Below are 13447 nucleotides of genomic sequence, written 5' to 3' on the forward strand. Positions count from 1 at the left end.
TTTCATACCTCCAGCCCTCAGTTCCCCAGCCTCCGTGTGTCGTGGGAAAGCGGCCCCCACTGTTGACCTCACGTTTATTTAGGACGAACCAAGAATCTTTGTGAGCAAAACCCATGAGCTGTGGCCTTGCAAAGGAGAGACACTGTTCTCCAGACTGTTTTGTTCGGGGGTGCTGACGTCAGCTGGACGTCAGAATCGCCAGGTGAGCACGTCAGAATGGAAGGTGCCTGGACCTGACCTGCTGGCACCCTTCTCCAGCTGGGCAGCCTGGGCCCTGACGTCTGTTTCCATGGGCTTTGTAGGAATGAATCATGCTCTTCCAGATCGGGAGCGCCCACTCTAAGAATCAACTGACCAACCGTACCATCGTTGTGACTTAGGCCAATGAGCAAATAATCCAAGTGTTTATACCTTGGTTCCCCCCTCCCCGTCCCTGCCTAAGAAATAAAAGCTTCCATTAAAAACTTTAAGGCATCTAAACTTCAAGTGAGATCATTTTTTGTACTTTGACAGGTGGTTGTAAAAAATGTAACTGAGGTACGATTTCACCTTGTGCATTTTTACAATATAGAAGTGGCTAAGGCATCTGTGATTCTAAAAGTAATTTAACAATGTGGTGGAAAAGGATATGTTTGTTTGTTTGAGGAAGAAGAAAATGAGTGAATGAACATTCTTCAATCACAACCATAGATGGGGTAGAATTGTTTTTTTAAATATATTTCTATTTATAAGTATGTGGCGAATAAGACATGGCTGGCCTGTACATTTCTGGCGCACTCCCATCCATGACATCTGAAGAAAATCCTGTTGGGCGAGTCTGCAGGCATTCGATATACCTAAAACGCAAAGCTTCCTCTAAGCCTGTCTTCACACCAGGAAGCTGCGTTTTCCCAGAATCACGTCGGCCCCTGTTTCAACAGAAACTCTGAGCTCACAAATCATCACGTGTATTTTCTACCCTCAGCTAACTTCTTGCCTCTCACTGTTTCGGGCTTTGCTTTGGTGTGTGGACACTGTGATAAGCTTGGGTGGCACATTTCCGAGGTAGAGACGAAGGTGCAAATTGCCTCTGCTGGAGAGAACGTTCAGCGCTCCATTAGAGTTGAAGGAATCCGTGTCTGAGGTCACAGAAACAAGTAAGATTATGTGTCTGCTCCAGAGAGGTGTGTTATACTCGGGCATGAGTCAGCATGCAAAAGGACCCCCATTCGACCCTCAAGGTGTGTATAGAAACAACCAAAAATGAGTCTGATCCCTTCTTTAAGGTTATAGCAACCAAATTATCTAAGCCATACAGCTTAGAATATTTTTATCCTGCTTTTTCCATTTTTCATAATGAATTTGATATCCATTCACGTTGTTAAATGTATCAATAGCTTTTTTTTTTACTGTTATTTCTCTGGTTCTAATTGAGAAGTGTTTTTTTTTATATGGATATACCATGTTTTGTTATATGGATATACCATATCCATATAACTATTTTCAGGTCCTAGGGTATTCAGGCTGTTTTCATTAACTATATTATTTTGGTAAGGCCACATTAACACAATACCTGCTAGGTAACAGGGTTGTTCCCACTGCACTTGAAACTGTGTGAGCCCAAGCCATTGACGAAAGGGCAGTCACGGATGCTGGCTCACACCCCAGGAGAACAGCCTGTCCTTAGTTTCTCCTCTAGCAATGAACTGCTCAGAAGTTTGAGGTCACTTTCCCTCTGTGGTTGTTTGAGCGAGAATGGCCCCATGGGCTCCTGTACTTGAATGTTTGTTTCCCCGTTGCTGGACCTGTGAGGGAAGGATTAGGAGGCATGGCCTTGTTGGAGGAAGTGAGTCACTGGGGGTGGGATTCGGTGTCTCAAACGCCAATGCCAGACCCAGTCTCTACCCCCACCTCTCTCGTTTCTTGCCTATGGATCAGGATGTGAAGCTCTCAGCTACGGCTCCAGTGTCTTGCCTGGTGCTTGCCACCATGATGCATGACTAAGCCTCTTAATCTGTAAGCAAACCCCCAATAAAACATTTTCTTTTATAAGCTGTTGTGAGACGTTTGATCTCACTGTGGAACTCCAATATTGTGTTAATAAAGTTAACCTTGAATCAGGGGATGGAGCCAGGAGCTAGTTGACTAGAATTAGCCATAGAGAATACAGTGGACGCAGGGAGATGGATGAAGAAGATGCACGGGAAAGAGTAGGGAGGGACTTAGTGATTCAAGGTCCTTTTGGTCTGGTGTGTGTGGAGACACACTTGCTGGGTCTCGGGTGAAAAGGGAAGGTCAGTCGGTCACTCGACCTCCTCTTATGTGATCTATCAGTTTTATACCCCAATATCTGACTCCCAAGCTGTTATTGATAATAGAACAATTTAGATACAAACAGCAGTAAACTGGCTTGATCACAGCATCCCCACAGCTATTGAACAGTAACTAAGTCACCCTCCATGTGCAAAACCCCAGAACTGACACCCTGATTCCTCTCTGGCTGACTGCAACTTGAAAAATGCAAACAGAAGAATTTGGATTAGTGTAGCATCCTGTGGCTCAACGTGGACTTGAATTAGTGTGGCATCCTGTGACTCAACGTGGAGGTAGAGATTCTTTCAGATTTTTTCCACTTTGCCTGGTACTTGGCAAGAGACAAAATCACCCTGGTCTCACATAATACTCTGTCCCCTTCCCATCAGCAAGTCAGAGGGCTGGATCTTAAAATCATGCTTAGAAAAAGCAGCAACCAGGTGCCAAAATACTCCTTCACGTGAGTCTTGGGTAGAGAGTCCAGAAGAGGAGAAAAGAGAAGAAAATACTTTACTCTCCTTCTGTGGATCCAAAATTAATAATCTATAATAAATTCCTGTGAAATGACTGACTCTCTGAGATAGTCTTACCCATGTTCGTCTCCCTCTCTGGGGGCCTGATGTTATGTTTTTTATTCTACTTTATGTATGGATGTCTCGCCTACATGTATGTCTGTGCACTGTGTGCATGCAGAGCCCCTGAAGGCGGGAAGAGGGCATCGGACTCACTGGAACTGGAGTTGAAAATGGTTGTGTGTCACCATGTGGGTGTTGGGAACTGAAGCAGGGTCCACAGGGAGAGCTGAGCCATTCCTCCAGCTCCCAGAGGTCATTCCTGGCTTTTTTCTGTCTTACTGAGGTTTCCCAGCCCAGCTCCCATCATTCCTTGCACCACCATTATCACCTGCTGCTTCCTCAAATCGGAAGTCTTGTCTTTCCACGGAGGGCAATTTCTATGAAATATTTGGAAGCTCCAAGAAATTCTCAAGTGGACTACATGGTATACATCAGCCCATATGATTTTAATAATAATAATCCTTGACATGAATATTGTTTTGCCTCCTCTCTACTAAAGAAAAAAATAACTAGAGAGGCAGTTGGCCCAAGGGCACCCAGATAGAAAGCAACAGAGGTCGAGAATGACCTAGATAGCCTGGTTCTGGCGTCTGTGGCTTTAACCCTCCCTCACCTTTAGACACCTTGCTTGTTCCTGGCACTGAGCCGTGTGTGCACACACTCAGAAGATATGCACAGAGACATGCTGGGGTATTTGTCACTATGCTGGGGCTGAGGACACAGAAGTGAAAAGGCCATACAGGTTATGCCCTCATGAAGCCACATTCCTGGGAGACTCCAGTGGTCCCACTATGGGGAGATGAAATGGCCGGCAGATTCAGGAGCATGTAGGGTGAGGACCCAACTGTGGCCGGGAACTGAGCTTGGAGACAGGATTAAAAAGATCCAAGGTCCAAGGTACATATTAAGGAGGAAGAGAAGAACTTGCCTCCCCCCCCCCCCAATAAAAACATAAGAAACAGCTTTCAGTCTGGTAGAAAGAGAAATGAACTTGGAAAAAAAATCCTTGCCAGCAAAAATATGAAGCATCTAGTGCAGTACAAACTTCCTGGATCCTGTAATGGTGACCCCAGCAAGGACTCTTAGGAATGGAGGGTATGGAACCTGAACTGGCCACCTTCTGCAGTCACGCTATGTTCCCATCGGTGGGATTAGGATACCAACCCAGCCACAAACCTAGGACCCACAACCTGTCCTGGGGTCGTGGTGGCACAGAGCATGGGAGTGGCCAACCAACCACTGGTCTAACTTGAGGCCCGAGCCATGAGAGGGAAGCCATGCCCAACACTGTCCGAATGGCCAGGATCTGGAAGCTGGACAGCTCAGACTACTAGGGAAGAAGCACACACCACCGACAAGAGAAAGGGCAATGAAATGACTCCTGATGGCATCCTGCTATCTGTCAGATCAGTGCCTACATCAGAGATGACATCAGAGTCACCAGCAGCTGAGGGGATCAGATTCAGAGACCCACAGCCAAACATTAGGTGGAGCTCAGGGAATCAGGAGAGGAAGGATTATGGAAGCCAGAGGGGTCAAAGACACCAGGAGAACACCTCCCTTAGAATCTACTAAGTAGGGGTCATAGGGGCTCACAGAGACAGGAGCGACAACCAGGGAGCTTGCATGGGTCTGGCCTAGGTCTTTGGCAAATATGTACCCACACATAGGCCCACATATATACACATAATTTAAAATTATCAATAAATAAATCTTTTTATAAAATACCATGTTGCTACATTGGTCTTCAAAATTCATTCCTAGTCTCTGGACATCTCAGAGCAGGTCAGCAATGGGGTTCACACCCATCTGCAGGTAGGAGTGCCAAGTAACAGATCACCCACTTCAGACACAAGTACCTCGGATGGTAGGTCACATGATCCCTACTCAGATACAAGTACATCAGATGGTAGGTCAGATGACCCCTGCTCAGATACCCAAGTACATCAGATGGTAGGTCAGATGACCCTGCTCAGATACCTGGGTACCTCAGATGGTAGGTCAGATGACCCCTGCTCAGATACCTGGGTACCTCAGATGGTAGGTCACATGACCCTGCTCAGACACCCAGGTCCCTTAGAAAGGAGTTCGGATGACCCTTATGTAAGGGACATGAAGAGCTGAGAATGTGTCTGGCTCATTACAAATACCCAACCCTTACACCTCCCACTTTAGCAATCTAGAACATTCCGTGAAGGACCATCAAAAAGAAAAGAATCCAAACTAGCATAGAACTTCACTCTCAGGGCTGGGGGATGTGAAGCTGTGGTCCATAGAGGAATGGGGTGTTCACCTCCACCCCAAGAATCAGGTCATGACCTTCTGAGAACATACTAAGACATCCTTGCATGTCAACCTCACTCTTACTGTATATTTTCTGCATAATTTCATAGCACAAATAATATGCAAGTATAGTAACATCCTTACTAATATATAAAACATGAATAAAATACATTTTATGCATGCAAATATGTAGAGAAATTTACCAATATATTTACAATACATTAGAAGATTGAGAATATATGTGTGAATTTTTTTTCCTCTGATAACAGAGGCACCCAGTCAAACGCTGGCTCGGGAGCTCTAACCCATCAGTACAGTAGCTGTGTTTAGCTCACATGAATTCAGTTCTCAACAGACACCCACCCACACACCTTGGGGGAGAGCACCTCAAAACACTGAGATTTGGGGGTGACTAGATTGGAAAAGGTTGTTTTATTTATTCCAGGGCTCTACAAAGATTTAGACCAAAAGTTTCTAGTCTCCAAAAATTGAAATTGGAACAGAAAGCTCATTCATTGCCTGGTTCCTTGAAGAATTGTCTACGGCTTCCAACAATCACTCATGAGCTCTGGACCGGGCCTGCCTCTCTGCGCTGGCTAGAAGGCTCCATTTCAGTGGTGATGATCACAACCAGATGAAATGGTGCCTGCATAACCTGCTCATCTCGGCCACATAGAATTCTGACCATGTCTAAACTCTGCCCACCTTTCTCCCCGCTCACTGTGGAAGAAATCAGTGAAGAGCTGTTTGCATCTCCCCAGAGAAACCCTGGAAGACTAAACAAAGGGAAGGCCTGTGAGTGGGTGTGAGCCACCATTGTGAATCCCTTCTTAGCATGGCCTGGACCTTTGGATCTGTGAGTTGTGGCCAACTAAAGATAACAAGATTTTAAAAAGAGATGAGCAAATCCAGTTTCCAAATTTCCATCCCCTTCTGAACTTCATATGTAGATCTTAGATTTTTCTAAAGCCCTTTCTTCCTGATAAGCATGTGATGTCTTTATTAAAATGCACACGGACTGTTCTGCATACTTCCTGTAAATGTCAGGTGCATTCTGCTGATGTCGTATGACATGTACCAAGCAAGCGTGCACCCTATGTCTTTCTTTAGAAAAGGCTCTGTCTCCCGTTTAAACTCTCCTGGGCCAGCCTCCTCAGTTTGGTTTCGGTGAACTTTGTTTTGTTCTGGCTTAGCCGCTAAATGCATTTCTTCCCCCCTGGGAAGCTTTTCAATGAGTCACTTGATCCTAAGCTAAGGCCCAAAGGCTCGGGGAGGTCAAAGTTCCAGTTTTCTTCCACGGCCACCATCCCCTCCGAAGGCTTTTAAAATACTGGATGGAGGGCTAGGAGGATGGATCATATATCCGAGGTGTGAGAGCCCCCCTCTCAGAATGCATTCACCTGTTAAGGAGTTTTTGGCAGGGGATCAACCCCCAGGAATTTGAAGCCTTAACCTGCTACCAAAGCCCTAGATTATGGGGCCCAATCTCCCTTATTTGGAAAGCCTTTGGAATTTATGACACGCTCAACAGTACCAGGTACTTGGCGTGTCTTTGTGCCCAGGTACCTAGACTCCAAAGCCTCCCAGGGTTCCCAAGGGCTAGCCCTGTGCTGGCTCTCTTTGAGGGAGCCAAAGTACTGGCAGGACCAGAGAAAATACCTCATGCTGGGAAACTGCAGGGCGAGGAGGCTCCCTTCTCTGTAGGATTTGAGAGATGTTCATGGCCATCAGAGGACATGTTAGAACACATCCTTCTGACAACAGCATGAATCAGTTTGTCTGAAATAACTTCAGAGTGTGAAGTATCTTATGGGGGGTGTGTTCCGGTGTCTGTGGGTACTTATGTCCAGAAGCATGTATTACTATGTGCATTTATGGAAGCCAGGTGTTAGCCTGCGGAACCGTTCCTTGGGTGCTGTCTATCTTGGCTGTGTTGCTGTTGTTGTTGTTGCTTGCTGCTGCTGTTTGTCATGTTTTGCTTTCAGACAGGCTCTTGCACAGCTCTGGAACTCTCTCATTCAGTTAGAACGGCTGTAGCCAGCAAGCTCCAGGGCTGTCCTTCCCTGCACCTCCCCAGTGCTGAGATCCCAAGCCACGCCTAGATTTTTCACATGGACTCTGGGGGGGTGGGGAGGGTCAACCTCAGGCCTGTGTGATTGCATGGCAAACACTCTAATGACTGGACTATCTCCCCAGCCCATCGTCTGCAAAGTTTTGTTGAAACTGAAAAAGCCAACTGTGGTTGATTGAAACGCGACGTAATGGAGTCCTTGGAAGTAACCAGGTAGCCTGACTGGTTTGTTCCCGTGTGGTAATACATGCTTCACTTCAAGTATACAGTGCGTAAAATCTATAATGAGATCGGTCTTTACCTGTGAACATAAGTCTTTCCTGACAGAGACCTTTGCCAAAAGGTTAAAGGTAAGTGTTCCGGCCGGGCGGTGGTGGTGCACACCTTTAATCCCAGCACTCGGGAGGCAGAGGCAGGCGGATCTCTGTGAGTTCGAGGCCAGCCTGGTCTACAAGAGCTAGTTCCAGGACAGGCTCCAAAGCTACAGAGAAACCCTGTCTTGGGGGAGAGGGGAGGGGGGAGAAAAAAAAGAAAAGAAAAAAAAATAAGTGTTCTGGCTGAGAAGCACAAAAACTGTAGACCAAACTGTGTATGATTCAGAAAACTCATTTAACCGTTTGTCCTTTGACCCAGCAAACCTGCTTGGTGAAATCTGCCCTAAACGCTACTGAAAAAATAAAAAGGAGATGTGTGCACAAGACTAGTCAGAAGTATTTTATCACCCTTGGGTGGAGATGTAGATAGGTGCCCATCACAGGAGCTGGGTAAAGAAACTCCAGGGGACAGGGGTGAAGGGAGACCTATTCTGGGAGATGCTGTGGAATGACTTCCAGGATACGGGAGTAAGGGAAAAAGAGCTTAAAGAGAAAAGGACAAAGGGGGTGGTGAGGGGACACCAGCCATCCGGGACACCACCCACTCCCCCACACACACACCCCCCACACATACCCACACACACACGCACCCACACCCCCCACACTCACACCCCCTCACACACACACGCACACACACGCACACAACACCCACACACCCCACACACACTCACACCCACACCCACACCCCACACACAACCCCCTCACACCTACCCACATACCCCACACACACAACCCCCTCCCACCCACACACACACACCCCACACACAAAACCACACCCACACACAAACCCACACACTTCTACACACATAACCCCACACACCTCCACACACAGTATTTGGAACATACAGGCAAAGAGAAGTGTACTAAGAATGACAAATAAAACAGAAACAAGCAGACGATTTTTATCTGGGGGCATGGACAAGACTCACAGATAGCAAAAACAAAGGGTCTGGTAGAAATCAGGTGAGGGCCCCACCTGGAGAAACAGGACCAAAGACCTACAAAAACAAAAAGAGCAACCCTCCAAGGACATGAGCAGTCCTAAGGTTGGTTTCAGCACTTGGACACTGCTCAGAAAACACCAGAGTAGCAAGATTTGCAAGTCTGTGGAATGTGCCCATCAAGAGGAAAGCTGGCTAACTTAGTATTTCTCAAGCATTGGGAAGTTATTTGCTAATGGGAATTTATTAGTTTGGTGGTTTTGTTCATTGTCAGCTCGACAACCTGGAATCATCCAGAAGATGGGCCATTAGGCATGCCTGCAGTAGAGGCATTCTTGGTTATATTAGTCGAGTTGGGAATGCATGCCCACTGTGGGTGGCACCATTCCCATGCTTGGATCTTGGACTTCATAAATGGCAAGCATTCCACCTACCTAATTTTCTGTCCTCATAAAGGGCCAAGGCAGTTTTTTAATTAATCAATGAAGGTAACACATAGACACTCCTCCATCAAAAATGCTGACGTATTTCCAGATGTCAGCGGAAACATTCCACCCTGAGGACCAGCAAGACGACGGAGCAGACAAAGTCCTTGCTGCCAAGCCTGATGATGGGACAAGTACCCAACAGGGTAAAATGAGAGAAACGGCTCCTGCAAGCTGTCTTCTGATCTCCACATGTGTACCACAGCATGCACACGCATGCACACACATGTACACGCGCACACACTAGGAGTTAATTGATTAATTGATCAAGATAATTTTTGAAAATCCACCTGAGCTCCCAACAGTCATGCCTGTCAGAATATACAGAATATACACAAAAGAAAATGCATCTTGGCCCTTGCGATGTTGCTGTGTCTAGCAGTGAAACCTAGAACACCATATCCATCTCATAGAAAGGCTGTATGGAAGGACTCATGGACTACATAAGGCTGGAGCCCCCGATGGGTTTGGTCAAGCCAGTAGCTCTCCAGACTCCTCCGCGGTCTCAACGCCAATCAGACCTGACCTCCTCTCTGCATCCAAACCCTCCCTTTTCCCACTCACCTCTCTCCCTCCCTCCTCCCAGATTTTCCAAAGGGATGTGTGTGTGTGTGTGTGTGTGTGTGTGTGTGTGTGTGTGTGTGTGTGTGCTGTGCCCAACGTTGAAGGTTTGGTCACTGAAATGAATCTGGCAGAGCGCTAAACCACGGTTTTGGAAGTCTTTAACCACTAGGGGGAGTGTTTGTACAGGCGGCTCGTCTGAACCTTGGCATTTGCTGTGGGAGGAATCAAGTGAGGAAGGAATTCTATCCTACACACATGTAAAAGGAGAGAGAGGGCCACAGTTTGTGGCTATGAGAGTACAATCATTCTTTTGGCGTTAGTCTGTGCGATCCTGAAGAGGTACAATCGCAATTCATCTGTCTCACTTTCCTGTATTGCTTTTGTGAGCATTCCATTGCCTATAAAGCATCAGGCTATGTTTTGGAGCAGTTCAGGGTTATGGAAAACCCGAATGACTTGCAAACCTCTTCTCCCCTCGTTTTCCAGTTACTAACACTTTGCAGTTGAGTGGTTCAGTTGTTAAAACCAATAAGCCGATGTTGGTATACAATTATTGACTAAATTCACAATTGACAATAAAGTTCATTCTTGGTGTTGAGTGTCCTGCACACATTATACATATAAATATGTATACACGTGTGTGTGCCTGCATACGACAAACAGGATACAGCAAAAATACCTGTGACTCTCCCCCACAGAGGGCACAGACTTGGGAGAACCTGCTGCTCTTGTCACAGTGCCATGCAAAGTAGAACACCCTTTCCCCTCCAGCATGTTGGGATCTAGAGATTGGCAGCTAGCTCGCTCCCTGTAACAGCCAACTGTTACCTCACTCAGCATCACCCTCCGTGGGCACAGCGCTGCCAATCACTTATGAGGGGAAGGGGGTCTTATCTAATGGCAAAGGAAATGTGCGCTAGGGACCCGGTCCTAAGGCTCAGCATCCTCAGAAAGGAAAGACCAGTAGAAGTGAGGGGGAAGGCTAAAATAACTCGATATATCAATGAGGATCACTATCAGGGGTAGCTTGAGAGTCGGATGGATGGGAAGCAGAGACATGGAGCAAAGTCTCAGCCGTGAGTCATCTGAGATGAGCCACACAAGAAATGGTCCAGTCCCGAGCTAGTCAGCCCCAGGTACGAAGAGAGGAGAGCCGTTAACTTCATCGATACGCACAGTGATTCACCAGGCAGAAGGGTCAGGACCTGAAGCCCATGCCTCTGGTGATGGGTCAGCTGAACGCCATTCCCAGGGGACCCAGGTTTCTTCCCCAGAGACTGAGAAAGTGGGAGGTGTGGACTTGGGCAGAGCAGTGGTGGGCTTGGCAGGAGGCAAGATGGCTTGCTTCTTGGCCTTCTGACCTGGAGATAGTTTGGGGGGTTTTGGTCTGGGTTTCTGACATGGGCACAGTAAGTCCCACAGCTGGCAGTCCCACCCGGGAGCAGAGAGCAAGACAGTTGCTATGGAGACAGTTTTGTTTGTAACACTGGATCAGGACTCTATGGTAGACAGTGATGGCTTCCACTCACTGGGATCAGTGAAAAATATTTGGATTTTTGGGTTTGTGGGGAGGGGCGGGGGGGATTCCTTTACAAAATAAAAAAAGACATTACGTTCTACTGCCTTGTGAAGTGAGTTTGGTGTAGAAGCTAGAGACGCGGGTGCATAGATGGGACAGACACCTGCAGAGTGTTCATTCTGCCAGTCCAGGTTCGTTCTCCCAGGAGGAGCCAGCCAAGCCGAGGATGCAGCCACCCTACTAACGGGACACCTGGAGCTCACACAGTGTAGGCTAACATGGCTCTGCACCTGCTCTGCTTCCAGAGTTTTGCTGCCATTGCAGATCCTGAAACCTTGTGGGGAGGACTTGTGTGTAAGCTATCTAGTTTATACCCAAGCTAATACTCCCTGAAGAAACAAGCACTTACAGAGGCGCTAAGGAGCACTATAAACCAATTCTATCAACCAAGTAAGATGGACAGGAAAGACTGGCGTGCCCCTGCTCCGGGTATAAACAACTGCCAGCCGTGGTTAGTGGGACTGAGTACCGAGAGAATATATAAGCAAATGTCACCTGCCCACCCGAGGTCCAGGGCACACCTAACACCTGCAGAAAACTAACATTGTAGAAGCGCATCTTAGCAACGGAAGTCTGGGAAGATTTCTGTCATTAAGCAATTTTGGTGCCAAAACTCAAGGTGTGGTATCTGTTAAAGTTCTCCTATCTCACACTTTAAAACTCGCAGACAATTTCACTCCTCCTTTCAAGGGGCCCTGTGGGCTGCACGCATTTGTGAAGTTCATAAAAGTAAGCAATTGCAATTGATTTGCAAGAACAACTCACTGACACCAAGGGAGGTAGAAATGCTCTAACTGTATAAAGTAGGAATAATATTCTTCTGTCTATATGTAGATGGGGTTGAAAATATGAATACTGTAGATTAATAAGCATGGTGCTCAAAGAGGAAGTACGCTTAACGGGTGATTGTCGACAAGCAATCAAACGAATGTAAGAGTTTTGAGAAGGCAAAATCATTTCTTATTTTATTTTATTTCCAGAGTGAATTGTCTGAAGCTCAGCCTGAGCCCAGGCATGTGAGCTCCTAACTCAACCTCCCTCCTGAGCATTTGGGACACAGGTGTGCCACACCATGCCCATGCCACACCCATGCCCACACCCATACCACGCCCAGCTAAACTGTCTTTTGTTTGCATTTTGAACTGTGTTAGACTCGGTAAGTGTCGAGTTTCATCCCGGTCGCTGGGATAAAACACCCCAGCTAAGACAACTTAAGGAGAAAGTGTTTGGGTTCCAGGTCCAGGCTACAGTGCATTTCTGAAGGGAAGCCATGGCATGAACCTGCAGCAGCTAATCACATCCAGTCGGGAGGAGACAGCAGATGCGGCCTGCCCACTGCTCAGCTTGCTGCCTCTCCTCTACCCCTTTACGAACCCACAGAACTTTACCATCCACTTTTAGGCTGTGGTTTCCATGACAATGCCCCTCGGACACACCCTCAGGCCTACCTGAGCTGGACAACCCTCACTGCCACTCTCTTCCCAGGTGACTCTGCATTGTGCCGAGGGTGACAACGACATCACAATAAGTAAGGCACATCACTTTATCAATTCATTTAGCAAACGTTACTGGGATTCTATATGTGTTCAGAACATTCTAGGCTATACAAATCATAATTTAGATAAACATTGTACCTTTATCAAGCTTTCCTGCTAGAGAACAGGAGACAGGCAAGAGATATTAAAGTCTGTGGTCATTTTCTTCCTTATGCTGTCAATACTACCATAATGCATGGTTTATACCAGGCATGAAGCTTACCAATAAAGTGGAGGAAACAGATATCATTAATAATACATATGTTCAAAATTTTGCATTTTTAGTGTATACAACATGTAGTAATGAGACGAGCAGGTCTGCTTTTCATCCTGCCTGGCTCCCACACGGCTAGTTTAAAACTCAAAATAACAACACATAAACTGTATTCATTTAAACACTGCCTGGCCCATTAGTTTCAGCCTCTTATTAGCTAATTCTCACATCTTGCTTTAACCCATATTTAGCAATGTGTGTAGCACCACAAGATGGTGGCTTACCCGAAAAGATTCAGCATGTATGACCTGGTGGCTGGCTCCATGGCATCTGTCCCAGAGAAGGGAAGCATGACGATTGCCTGAGGCATCTGCCTCACTGCCTTCTTCCCAACATTCTTCTGCTCTGTCTACTCCACCCACTTAAGGGCTGGCCTATCAAATGGGACAAGGCAGTTTCTTTATTAACCCATGAAATCAACACAAACCAGAAGACCCTCCCACATCAACAACACAACAATGTTATTACATGTTA

Source organism: Arvicola amphibius, chromosome 10 (genome assembly GCF_903992535.2).
Source record: "Arvicola amphibius chromosome 10, mArvAmp1.2, whole genome shotgun sequence".
NCBI lineage: Eukaryota > Metazoa > Chordata > Mammalia > Rodentia > Cricetidae > Arvicola > Arvicola amphibius.